The 13,342-nt window shown below is 38.5% G+C and overlaps 2 long non-coding RNA genes across 2 annotated transcripts; both read left to right on the top strand.

Annotated features, from left to right (window-relative positions):
• The first annotated feature begins 6,745 nt into the window (after window positions 1-6,745).
• LOC145212561 (uncharacterized) lies at window positions 6,746-8,147 on the top strand. The gene is made up of 4 exons (XR_013856737.1): window positions 6,746-6,843; window positions 7,130-7,256; window positions 7,437-7,526; window positions 7,826-8,147. It is a non-coding gene; the product is annotated as an uncharacterized LOC145212561 (long non-coding RNA).
• Window positions 8,148-11,143: 2,996 nt separating this feature from the next.
• LOC145215502 (uncharacterized) lies at window positions 11,144-13,256 on the top strand. Its single transcript, XR_013857314.1, has 4 exons — window positions 11,144-11,458; window positions 11,583-11,693; window positions 12,334-12,466; window positions 12,886-13,256. It is a non-coding gene; the product is annotated as an uncharacterized LOC145215502 (long non-coding RNA).
• Window positions 13,257-13,342: the final 86 nt, after the last annotated feature.

Below are 13,342 nucleotides of genomic sequence, written 5' to 3'. Positions count from 1 at the left end.
TCGCTTCAGCAAGGTCAACGTAAATACATGTTAAAAAAATCGAGTCAAGTTCTCGACGATAACACTACATCATTGCTATCCCGTGGGCTTGGTTTTGCGCCCACTCCGGATTGGAGCAATCTTGTAAGAGACGAGGAGTGGTTAAACTTTCATTCGCACATAAGACGAGTAGAGTGGGCACGCGTCTTTAAAGATAAACCGTCTTTTGACTATGTCTCACCGCTGCCTCATAACCTAAGGCTTCCAAAATAAATCGAGTCAAGTTCTCGACGATAACACTACATCATTGCTATCCCGTGGGCTTGGTTTTGCGCCCACTCCGGATTGGAGCAATCTTGTAAGAGACGAGGAGTGGTTAAACTTTCATTCGCACATAAGACGAGTAGAGTGGGCACGCGTCTTTAAAGATAAACCGTCTTTTGACTATGTCTCACCGCTGCCTCATAACCTAAGGCTTCCAAACAATTCCAGGCCAAACAAAGAGCAATTGGATGCGGAAACATGTATTTACGTTGACCTTGCTGAAGCGAAACTACGCAACTTAGACAGAAAAGCTCGAAAAGGCTTTCATTTAAGAAACAACCTGACGATGGCTCAACGCAAAGCACTGCAAGAGTTAAGAAAGCTGGTTAACAAACAGGACATAGTAATATGCAAAACTGACAAGGATGGCAAAATTGTGTTACTGGATTTTAAAGACTACGACTATATGATGAAAAAACAGTTGGAAAAGTTTAGTATTTTGCCAATCGATGATACCACTTTCATAAAAAAGTGTGGTGCAATTAGAGAAACCTGCGAATATTATGCAAAAGAACTCTACTCTGAAGGTGTAATATCGGAAGAAATACTTTTGTGTGCTGTTGGCGTGAAGGTTACAGGGCATAACTACCACAGAGTTTCAGGTGCTCGTGCGAAATACTTTGACAACCAAAACCCTGCATATGCTTATCCACTTCTAAAAACGCACAAGCTAACACAAAACGAGCTTACAACTGTTGTGGCCCGAGACATTCCCGTAAGACTGGTGCAAGCGGCTGGTCACACAATGACGTCGCGAGTCACTGCAATGATCCAATACATCCTGCAACCTATTGCAGTGAGATACTGTCAATCGGGAATAAACGAATACTGTCGGGACAGCACGCAATATGTGGATACCGTAAAGAAGTGGAAAGAAGCAAACTCAAATAGAGCTGAACAAATAGGACGTCGCATTATCATAACGGCTGCAGACGTCGTTGCCCTGTACCCAAGCCTTCCGAGGTCACTGATCAAAGATGCAGTTTCTGAAGCGCTTTCAGAACAGACGAACTTCAGCAGCAAGGGACAGAATCAACTACTGCACCTAATACTGTTCACCATCGACAATGTAGTTACCAAGTATGATGGAAAGTATTACACACAAACCAAGGGAATAATAACCGGAGACAACCATTCGGTATCTTTAGCTAATGTAGCCCTTCACTACATTATAAAGAGAGCAAAAGGCATATTACAGCAAGCACTAATTTTTAAAAGGTTCATTGATGATATTATTTGGGTTGCAAGCGGACCTGCTTCAAATAGACAGATACAGGCGGCACTGACTACGGGACTGGAGATATACAATCTTCAACTGACGTTTCGCAGCCTCTGCACTGCAAAGAAAGATGATCAGGTGGAATTTCTGGACGTGCTGCATGTATGTTTTCCCCAAAATCCTTTCGGTTTTATTTTGACTGATTTCGTTAAGCCAACTGCAATCAATCGCCTTTTTTTACACGGAACATCACACCACCCACTCAGCATATTTAAGTCCATTGTTGTTGGGGAGGCAAGGCGATTGCGGAGACTTAACGAAAATGACGAGCGCTATAATACCAGCCTGGAAAGACTGCAGCAGAAATGTTTGCGATCGCATTTTCCGAAAAATCTAGTAATGCACAACCTTAAAGTTGCCAAAACCTGGACCTGGGACAGCACAACGGCAACAGAGTCAAAAAAGTCAAAAAAGAACAACACCACAAGACTTGTCTGGCCAACGGCTTTTCCTAAGTCGCTACAGATTTCAGGAAAAGAAAGGAACCTGCAACCCAATGTTTGCGTGGTTTACAAACGGCCAGCTACACTGGGAGGATTACTGACAAACTACAGGCGCATTGCGTGTGAAGAGCGTAAATCAAGCACAGCAGGCAGATCCCATCCATGTCAACACTGCGGCCTTTGTGGGCATTACGGCAACTATAAATCAATGGTGCCCAATACTACCACAATTAATACACCCGCTGGAGAAATGCGTCTCAAACAAACCCTTTGTTGCCGCGACTACGGTATTTATGTGGCTAAATGCATAAAATGCAATGCTTGTTATGTTAGCCAAACAAAGAACCCATTTGCTGTACGGTGGCGCGGACACAGAGCGGTGTGGAAAACTTTCAACTTCAAGGAAAAAAATGACAAAGCAGCTCTATTACGGCATTACGCCAGCAACCACACTGATATTTTAAAACAGAAACCCGACATCGCTACATGTTTCTACATTACTTTTGTTGAAAGACCTAATAAAGAAAATTTAGACTTGTGCGAGGCCAAATGGCAGAAAATATTGGACGCTACAATCAATATTCAAGAAATGGTCCTGCCTCGTATACGTTAGAAATTCCATCGGTACCCACCACCGTTGGTTTATTGCTGCATGCGCGTGCCTGCCCTACTTTTCTTATCTGTATTTTCATTTTTTTCTCCCTTGATTCAGTGCCCGGAGTTTTCGCTTGTTCTGTTTGTGTTTGAGGTTGGTTTAGACAGCGTTGACAGTTTGAAACAGTAAAATCTTGTTTTAGTGTTTTACTGCTTTTATTTATTTTATCGTGTTTGTTTCAGCAATCATTTTTATATCGTTTTTATATCGTATTGTATTTCGGTTACAGGAACTGATGATGCCACATAGGCGAAATATATATTCCTTCATTTAAAACCGACTGATTCTGTTTAACCAAGGATTTACAGTCTATTGGTTTTACTGTATTAAACCTTTTGAAAGACATTTGTTTCGTCAATTGCATCAAACAAATGACGAATCAGTTGATCAGTTTGTATGTCGATTAAGACAAAGTGCAGCTACTTGCAATTTCGGAAATGAAGCAGATGACCAAATTCGTGATCAAGTAATTGATAAATGTCACTCAAATGCACTACGAAGAAAGTTTCTGGAAAAGGATACACTTACCCTTAAAGATGTGTTGTCAATGTCCAAAGCATTTGAAGCTGTGAATTCCCAAGCAAAAGTGATGGAGGGAAGCCAGGCAGTCAACTACATTGAAAAGTCTGGAAAACGTCAGGTTGCTTCGACATCAAGAAAAGAGGGAAAAACCTGTTTTGCTTGTGGCCAAAGGGGACATTTTAAGAAAGATATGATATGTCCAGCTAGAAGAAAAGCTTGTGCTAAATGTGGTAGAGTGGGACACTTCAAATTAAAGTGTTGGTCCAATGGTTTCAAGCCATCAAAATATAATGGTGAAGAGGGACATCGTCCATTGGGAAGGCGATCGAATAATAACACTGTTCAAAATGGAATAGAGAAGGAAGATGGTGATGGTTTTGTTTTTGGTCTGAAACCTTTAACAGAGTTTTATACAGTGACACTGGTAATTGGTGGTGTTACATTGCCAAATATTTTGGTTGATTCAGGGGCATCAGCAAATATTGTTGACAAGGATACATGGGAATGGCTGAAGAAGCAGAAAATTAAAGCAGAAACCAGAAAGTCTGCAAAGACCCTGTATGCATATGGAAGTAAAGGGCCTCTTGCTACCTTGGGCACTTTTACAGCTCAGGTGAAGTCTAAAGACAGTTTTCATGAGTGCAAGGCAGATTTCATTGTTACAGAAAGAAAAGGTCACACCTTGTTGGGAAAGCGTACTGCAGAAGTGTTAGGATTACTACACTTGGGGCCAAGTTGTGTGAACTCTGTGTATGATGATGTTTTGTCCAGATATCCAAAACTGTTTTCTGGAATTGGTCTGTTGAAAGACTACAAGTTGAAGTTGCACATCAATGATAAAGTTCAACCTGTGGCACAGCCTGTGAGAAGAATTCCATTTCAGCTGAGAGAAAAAGTGGAATTAAAACTTGAAGAGCTGTTGAAGGAGGGGATAATCGAAGAAGCACCTGAAGGGCCTACTGGTTGGATTTCTCCATTGGTGGTTATTCCTAAACCTGATGGTGACATTAGAGTGTGTGTGGATATGCGACAGGCTAATACAGCTATCGTGAGGGAAAGACATCCAATACCCACAGTGGAAGAGTTGCTTTATGAGCTTAACGGAAGTACCGTATTCAGTAAATTGGACTTAAAGTGGGGATTTCATCAAATTTTACTTGATGAACACAGCAGGCATATCACTACATTTAATACACACAAGGGACTGTACAGGTATACTAGACTAATGTTTGGTCTAAACTCTGCCCCAGAGAAATACCAGAAGATTATATGGGATGTTTTGAAAGGATGTCAAGGAACTGCAAACATTGCAGATGATGTGATTATACATGGGCGGACAAGGAAAGAGCATGATCAGAGGTTGTTTGCTGTGTTGGATAAAATGTCTCAGTGTGGTCTGACACTGAATGCTAAAAAGTGCAAATTTCGTATGGCTAAACTTACCTTTTTTGGACATGATTTGAGCAAGCAAGGGATTAATCCAAGTGAAGAGAAAATAGCAGCAATCAAGAATGCTCAACCTCCCAAAACTGCCAGTGAAGCAAGATCTTTTATGGGATTGGTGCAGTATTCTGCAAGGTTTATTCCCAATTTATCTTCAATTGCAAGACCCATTTTGGATTTAACAAAGAAAGATGTCAAGTTTACATGGGGCAAGGCCCAGGACATTGCATTTGTAAGACTGAAGGATTTAATTGTGAAAGCAGATACACTTGCCTATTTTCGTAATGACTGCACAACAAGAGTAATTGCAGATGCTTCTCCATACGGAATGGGTGCAGTTCTGACTCAGTGGCAATGTGGTCAATGGAGAGTTATATCTTATGCATCAAGGAGTCTTACTGATGTTGAAAGAAGATACAGCCAAACAGAACGAGAGGCATTGGCTCTAGTTTGGGCTTGTGAGAGGTTTAATTTGTACCTGTTTGGAAAGAAGTTTGAATTAGAGACTGACCATAAACCACTTCAGTTTATTTACTCAAAGTCATCTAAACCTCCAGCACGTATTGAACGTTGGGTGCTGAGACTGCAAGGGTATGATTTTAAACTTGTTTACAGACCAGGCAAAACTAATATTGCTGATGCATTGTCAAGACTTAATTTAGCATGCTGTATTGACAACAGTGTTTCTGAGGACTTCATTGGTCAAGTTGTGGAATACAGTACACCTGTTGCTATGTCATCAAAAGAAGTGGAAAGAGAATCTGAAAATGATGAAGAACTAAGAATGGTCAGACATTGTGTGAAAACTGGTGATTGGTCAAAATGTGTAAATCCAAGCTATCTACATGTGAAAAATGAACTCAGTATATATGGTAACCTGATACTTAGAGGAACTCGACTTGTAATTCCGGGTAGTTTGCGCCAAGCTGTGTTAAAACTTGCTCATGAGGGACACCAGGGTATTGTGAAAACAAAGAACAGACTTCGTTGTAAAGTTTGGTGGCCAAAGATGGATAGAGATGCAGAAACCCTGTGTAAGAAGTGTCATGGATGCCAAGTAACCAGTGAGTACAGCAGGCCAGAACCAATTGCAAGAGTTCTACCTCCAAGTCAACCATGGCAGGATTGTGCAGCTGATATACTGGGACCTTTACCAAGTGGAGACAACATATTGGTGTTGGTGGATTACTATAGCAGGTTCTATGAAGTAGTAATTATGAGGTCAATTACAAGTTCCTGTGTAATACAAGCGCTAAGCAAAATATTTGCGCGATTCGGTATGCCTTACTCACTTCGGACTGATAATGGTCCACAGTTCATTTCTAAAGAATTTGAAGATTTTCTAAAAGAAAATGGTGTTGAACATGTTCATACAACTCCACTTTGGCCTCAAGCTAATGGGGAAGTGGAGAGACAGAACAGAACTCTAATGAAGGCAATTCGTGTGGCTCATTTGGAACACAAAGATTGGAAGGCTGAGATTAACAAATTTTTAATGGCGTACAGATCAACACCACAGTCAACAACTGGAGCTTCTCCATATTATTTAATGTTTGGTCGTGAAATGCGCACAAAGCTTCCGGAGCTTTGTCAAGAACCAAATGTGACTGAAGAAGAGTTTCATGACAGAGACTGGAGCAACAAGTTGAAAGGAAAACTATACACTGATGAGAAAAGAAGAGCAATTTCATGAAAAGAAATTCATCATTTCTGCGAAAGTATGTCAATGACGAAAGTATATCAGAGGATGTTCCCCATGTACCACCATTGGTCGATGTGGAAGCCTCATCCCCAAATTCTGATGTGCCAAAGGGAACGCGAAGTCGCTCTGGACGACAAATTGTAACGCCATTGCGGTTTCGTGATTTTGTGTAGCATTGTTATGCACATGTGTTTTAATTTCTTTGTTGTGATGTTTAAAGTAAAAGGGGAGGGATGTAGTGTTTTATAATGTGCCGGTTACCATCGTGTGTCGTCTGTTGCATGAACCGTTGTGTGCATGGTTATTCTACCTAGCGTGTGCTGATGGTGTGCTGCGTATTGGACAGCAACATTAATAAATCTGGTTTAATCCCGCAAAGCGTGGGTGAGACGCTACATGAAGTAATATGCAAGGTTTTATTTTTAAATCGGCAAAAAGACAGACTTCAGACTCGACTGGAATGCAGAACAACAGCGGGATACAAAAAGCTAATAATGTAAGTAACAAAAGCTTTCCGCGAAACAAATGGGTCAGGAAATAGTCAGTTCATAACTTAGTTCTGGTAGTTAATGTCATTGATTGCAAAATTTCAGAAAAAAGAAAACTGCAAATATGCCATCAGGGTTTAGAAATTCGGAACTATGTTGTATTAATATTTAGGATGTTGCTTATGAAATCATAAGTCCATAGTTGTTGTTTACATACACTTAAGTACTGGTTGATGTTTCTGCAATAATCTGTGAATTATGCACTTTAAGTTATCATGATAAGTTCTTTTGTAGAATCCTTGGATTGATAAATATCAACTAAAGAAATCAAGTTTAACAAGAAACACTAGTAACCAGCTTTGGAGAGAAATCTACCTTATAAATGCCTGTAATTCAACTTCAGCAGAGTTTGGTTTAACAGGTAATTTAACTAACTTGTGTTACAATGTGGATACATTTTTAATGGTGATAGAAATGTTGTGGTTTTTACCAAAAAATGTTTTGACAACATTTTATTGTACATTGGGAAGGGCTTATTCTGCTTATCAAATGTACATTTTGTGAAGTATATGTGACACCTGCCTGTTACTTTTTTTTACAGAAAAAATGTGAAAGAAAGGTGACATATGCGACACCTATATAAAAAAAGACAGAAAATCCAATGGTTTAAGATTTAAACACAGCACCACAAGTATGTAAATTAAATGATTTATGCTCCATATTTGTAATAAACCTACTATATGTGTTATGTTTGTAAAGCATGGACCCCAACAATGTGCTATTTGAGTACTGCAGGGAAAGAATTGTGATCAAAAATAGTATTATTTTTCACATCTTCATTGTAATTTGTAACCAAGGTTTGTGTTTAATATGAGAGATGGAAACAAACCAGAAAAGTCAAGTTAAATGAAAGATTGCACTTAATTGTGGATTAAACAAATATACTTCTGAACTAATTTGTACATACTGTTGCGTTTTTGTTATTTGTAGGAGACCTACAGGCAACAACCAACACATTGCCAAATTATAAGAATACAGCTACTGATGCTAGGATTGCTTTTCACTTTTCAAAAATAAGAAAATGCTTGAGGCAATCGAAAGAGGGTACAGGAGGGTTTTTAAAAGCAAATGAAATTCTTTAGAAATACGAAGCATTCTGTAAAAACACAAAAAAGTCCTTTCAGTGTTTGTTCATCCCCAATTTTACCATTTAAACATTTCGCTCATATGCACTGTGTGGTTGTACTTTTTTATTTTGTCTGCTTTAAAAGTGTCTTTTAGAAAAAAAAATACAAATATTTTGTGACATTTGTTTTCCATTAGCGATGTTATTGTACTGCTATCTTATTTGAGCATGTTTTGACACCAGCGAATGCCAAGGGTAGGTTGGGTAATGTCGATTGTAAACTATTTAAATTACTTTTTTTGGTAGGTGTGTTCGAGTTTAGCAATATTAAAGTCCCACCACCACCACCGTGATAACCCAAATGCAAGAAATTAGCGGTGTTCCTTCTTTGAACAGCCAAACAACTGATTTGGAGTAGGACGCATTCAAGCAAAACGTCGCATCGTTCGGATCCTGTGTATACCACCAAACGCAGCCACTTTCGGAACGTAAATTCGGTCCGTTTACGCACGTCAGAATACGGACCGTTTTTCGCATGCGTTTACGCACGTTGACGGAATACGCAGTCTGTGTACAGCCACCTTTAAGGTTGAGGGTTCCAGTCCCATCCCAGTTCTTTATGCTTTTGCGAATTTGAGCTAAAAGATGTCAACGCCGAAAAATTAAAACACATGATTATAGTTTGGCTAAACAGGCTGGCGTCGGTTTAACAATCAATCTTACGAACCAAATTTTCCCAAGCTTTCATAAAATTCGCGAAATCATAAAAATTACTTCTAATACAAATAATTATGAAGAAACTACAAAATTTGCTTTGCACTTACACATTTCCAGCTCTGATGCACGTTGCTTGCTGATGCACGTTGGGGATTTCTGATGCACGTTGGGGATTTCCCGCAATGACAACTGTTAATGTAAAAGCAATAGATAACATATCACATACTGGATATAGTAAGGTACCCTGAGTTGAGTTTATTACGTAGCGAGACAATTCCACTAAAACAATCACCAAGCTCAAAATAGCTGCGCAACGTTGAAACGTTATGGTCTCCATCACATAATATGGAGCTAAACGCGGTGTAGCTACACAGTATTGTAAAGGCGTACAGACAACAGAGGTCTACACAAGCCGCAGTTTAAAAAAAAATTGCCGGAGTTTGCGTTTATTAGATCTGCCGGAGCAGGAGTCGAACAGGAATTAAAAAACAAAACAGACTCTATACATCTCAGATACATATAAAACATTTTTTACAGTCAGCCTGCTCTGACTGCAGCGTTCCAGTGTCGTAAACAAACTTAATTTTTTTTGATAACACAAAGCTATGAGATAAAATTGACCACGTACTTCCAACTTTGGAGCCTGCAATTTCTTCCAGTAGCCTACACGCGTTTTTCGCTCCGGTCGCGTTTTGTGTAAATGCCACACAGATTAATTGACATTTTTGGCTTGATTAGTTTGTATTAACTGCTGTTTAGAGAAGTTTTTGGTCGGTGAGCTATATGGTTTATGTGTTGGTGTTGATGATTTATGCTTTTTACCTGTTTGTATGAAATAGTCTGAATATTCAACTGATAACAAGCAATTCTATTGCCTTTTTTAATTATATCTGCGGGAGATTCCTTAAGTAACAAAAGTGTTTCATAAAAGGAGAGTATTAGATAAACTTTCAGATAGGTTTAAAATACGAGATTTTCGAGTTTATCGAAGAGAGTTAAGTTGGGGTTCTTTGCATAGATACTACATCTATGTAGTAACTATGCTCTTTGTCGCTGTTTTGCAGGGTTGGGTAACGAGTCCTCTCAGTCGAGTCCCAAGTCGAGTCAAGTCAGTAGCGGTTCGAATCAAGGCAAGTCCCAAAAAGTTTTTGCAAGAAAAGGTTAAAGGTTTAGATAGTTAATCTATTTGAATGGTTTATCGCGACTTTTTACATTAAAAACGGTCACCGCTTCATTACAGTGAACATATCCCATCAAAGTCCCTTTCTTAGAGTGGGGTCAACTTTAATGAAACACGTTAATTGACACTCATTAAATAGCGTGGAAAAGAACGTCAATCTTCAAAGTTCAAAGGAGTTTTTCAAAACCAAAAATTCACATTTTACGGCATGCGCTAGAGCAGGGGCGGGCAACTTCTCCAGTCGGCGGGCCTGATACGGGAAAATAAAGTACTTGGCGGGCCGGATTCCTGAATCGATACATTAATCGCGTGTTTGTCCAGTGATTTAAAACGGACCCTCAACCAAATACAATTAAGAACGTCATAATTGCAATACAGTCCAAACAATCTAACTAATATAACATAAAATTATTCACCACAACAAATTTAATGCATATGCCACAGACTTAGATACTGCTGAAACACCAACTAGGGTTCACGTGTGGAAACAAAGGAAACCGTCAAAGCAGGTCACACACAAGGTTGGCAGTTATGTCGTAACAATGGACGTATGGTGCAATGGTAACAACGACGGGAAAGTTTTTTGCTATTGGGGAGCGTTACTGTCCGTTACAACTACAATTTGACATAGTAAGCAAGTAGTAGCGAATTGCGACAGACTGTAGCCGCGGTCCACATTATCATGTAAGATCGGAAACTGTCTGCGGGCCGCTCAAAACCCCGTCGCGGGCCGGATCCGGCCCGCGGGCCGTATGTTGCCCGCCCCTGCGCTAGAGCGTTTGTTCAGTAATATAAGCGCGTATAAAAGCGAGTACTTGGCCTTGACATGTACTGCATTCGATTACCTTAACCCAAGCAATAAGTACTACAACGCTTAATGCCAGCGTAAAAAAGTTTGTGCATGTAGCAGCGACTTCGTTACGTTAAAATTAAGCAAAAATAACTTCGCATAGCACAGTAAATTGCTGCTATTGTTTGGTTGAAGCCAGCTGAACACGTTATTAATTAAAAGAAATTTCCGTTTTGTTGGTGAAATAAAGAGTCCGAGTCCGAGTCACTACTAAGACGAGTCCAAGTCAAGTCGAGTCTTTTCACAACTGAGACTCGAGTCAAGTCAAGTCTTTAAAAAAGGTGATTTGAGTCTCCCCATCACTGCTGTTTTGTTTGTTGTAAATTAAAACTCGAAGATGATTCGTTTGCATATATAGGCTTTGTCAGTTCAAGATTGAGCCTTTTTCATACAAATAAACGTAAATACATTTTTGGAATCAGATATGCGAAGTGTTATCAACATCTCAGCTGCTGTTTTACGAACCGGTGATCGGGTACGGTTCCCTCATCCGTCTTTTCTTGTTGGAATCTTGCTGAGTGGAAATGTTTAAAAATGATACAGTACTTTTATGTCAAAGTGCGCAGCTAATAATTATTTGTTTTTACAGGCACTGAGAAATTCACAACTGAAGTTTTAAACCATTGCAAAAAAATAAACCTAAATATTAAATCCCATGATTGATTATTGGAATTGTGATGTCAGCACAAGTACTATTATGTCCTTGTGATGTCACAGACAAACTGCACACAATGTGCGCTGTGAATTGAGGTAAGTCTTTTTCTTTTTCTCGGGTCGCTATCGAAGCATATTATGACACCACACTTTCACAGCATAATTTACTTCATAATTCTTCCATACATTTAATATCTACATTAAACATTATTTTTATTAGGAAAAGAGATAAGGTAATTGAAAGATGATTTCAACTTGAAAAGTCATAATTTGTGATTACCATCTGAAGGAGACATCTTGTTTGTGAGAAACCTTGTTATGAGAAACAGAAGTAAGTTGTAATGGATGCCCTTGGATTATTATAATGTATATACTGACACAGCAGTTTGTGAACAATAACGATGCTGTAGTGGCTGACATCCAAAAGCATTAGATTTAACATTATAAACTTCTAAAACTACCTAATGCCATAAGTCAATAAACTGCAGCATATTTCTGAGCAGCCTAAACCTGATGGTTGCTCGGGATTGTGTGTCGGGGATTAGGCCGTCACAGATTCCTTTGCCTTTGTTATTGTATAAATCATACTTGAGTCAGGAAACAGCGGTGTGCCTGCCAATGTGATTAAGTGTCCTCTGTTAATTTGGTACCACGTGTTTTGCGCTATATAAGCTTTTGCATTTTTGTTTAATAAAACACACTGAATATGCACTGGACACTGTAAACACACTGGCATCAGTCTACGATCTTGACTGGCCATGTTCTTAACCTTAACGGCCGCCCCCAACAATGTAAATGTTTGTTTGTATGAGATTAGTTTGCTTGTTTTACTTTACACCAGAAATTATTCAGATTCAGTTTTAAAAATTTTCTGTAAACATAAAGTTGTCCATCTTAAATACTTGATGCTTAGAAACTTCAAATACATGATCTTTCCTCTTGGTTTATCTAATTTATTTTTGCTGTGGCAGAAGCTCCAGGTCCGCAGCAATAAAAACAAATGGAATTAAACGAAGCTTCATCTTATGTGGAAGGAATTTTATGAAACAAGTGAGAAAATCTTCCTGGTGGAAAAAATAATCAAAGCAAGATGATTTAAAACAGGTTTGTTTTGACTATTCTCAGAAAATAAAAATATATGTTTTGTTTTAATTCCTAATTCCTGTTTTTAATTTAATCTCAATGACAAAAAATGATTTGAACTGCTTTTTTAATAAATATTTTAGTGTTACAACAGTGCTTGTAAAAACTACCAAATAATTTGTGTGAGCAAAACTCAAAAAATTTTTGTGTTTTCCCCTATATGTATCCCCTGAATTATTTTGCACACAAACTGACATATATGAAGCTGTAAGGCGTAACAATGGGTTGGACAACTTGTGTTTTATAAATACTTTGGGTTTGTTGAATTCCGAATTATTACCTTGCTAATGTTGTTGACAAGAATAAGTAACTGCTGGTTTTGTTTCTAAGATTATTAATGGACCAGAACCAAGATTTTAATTTCAATTTTTCATTTCCAGAGTTCATGGAAAAATTGGTGATAATTGTGATCATATTCAGACTAACAATTATCGAGAGTTGCAGTTTACTTGTGGAAACTTGTTGGTTTGAAAATGTACAGATGGTTGTGTTTGGTCGGTGTAACTTTGCAAGGTTTGTTGTTTTGTGATACTTAGCATATGGGGATCAATTCTAACACTAATTTAAAATTCAAAAGATACAACATACGTCTAAAACTAGTTTCAAAACATTTTTACCGCATTATATCTGTTCTCCATTTTTTTACTGGCATGGACGCCCCATTATTGTAAGTTCATTTAATTTTTTGTCTTCGATCTTTGAAACCTACAACTTTCTCACTGCGAATAAACTCCGCAATCTAATTCTTTGTTTTTCAGATTTTCTTTTTGGAAATCGTTGTTTGTGGGTTTGTGACAAATACCCTAAAAAGTTTGTGAAAATCAGGAATTTTGAAAT

The sequence above is a fragment of the Phallusia mammillata genome, chromosome 2 (assembly GCF_965637545.1).
Source record: "Phallusia mammillata chromosome 2, kaPhaMamm4.hap1.1, whole genome shotgun sequence".
NCBI lineage: Eukaryota > Metazoa > Chordata > Ascidiacea > Phlebobranchia > Ascidiidae > Phallusia > Phallusia mammillata.
Note: the sequence above shows the minus strand (reverse complement) of the source record. Positions and strands in the feature narration are given on the sequence as shown.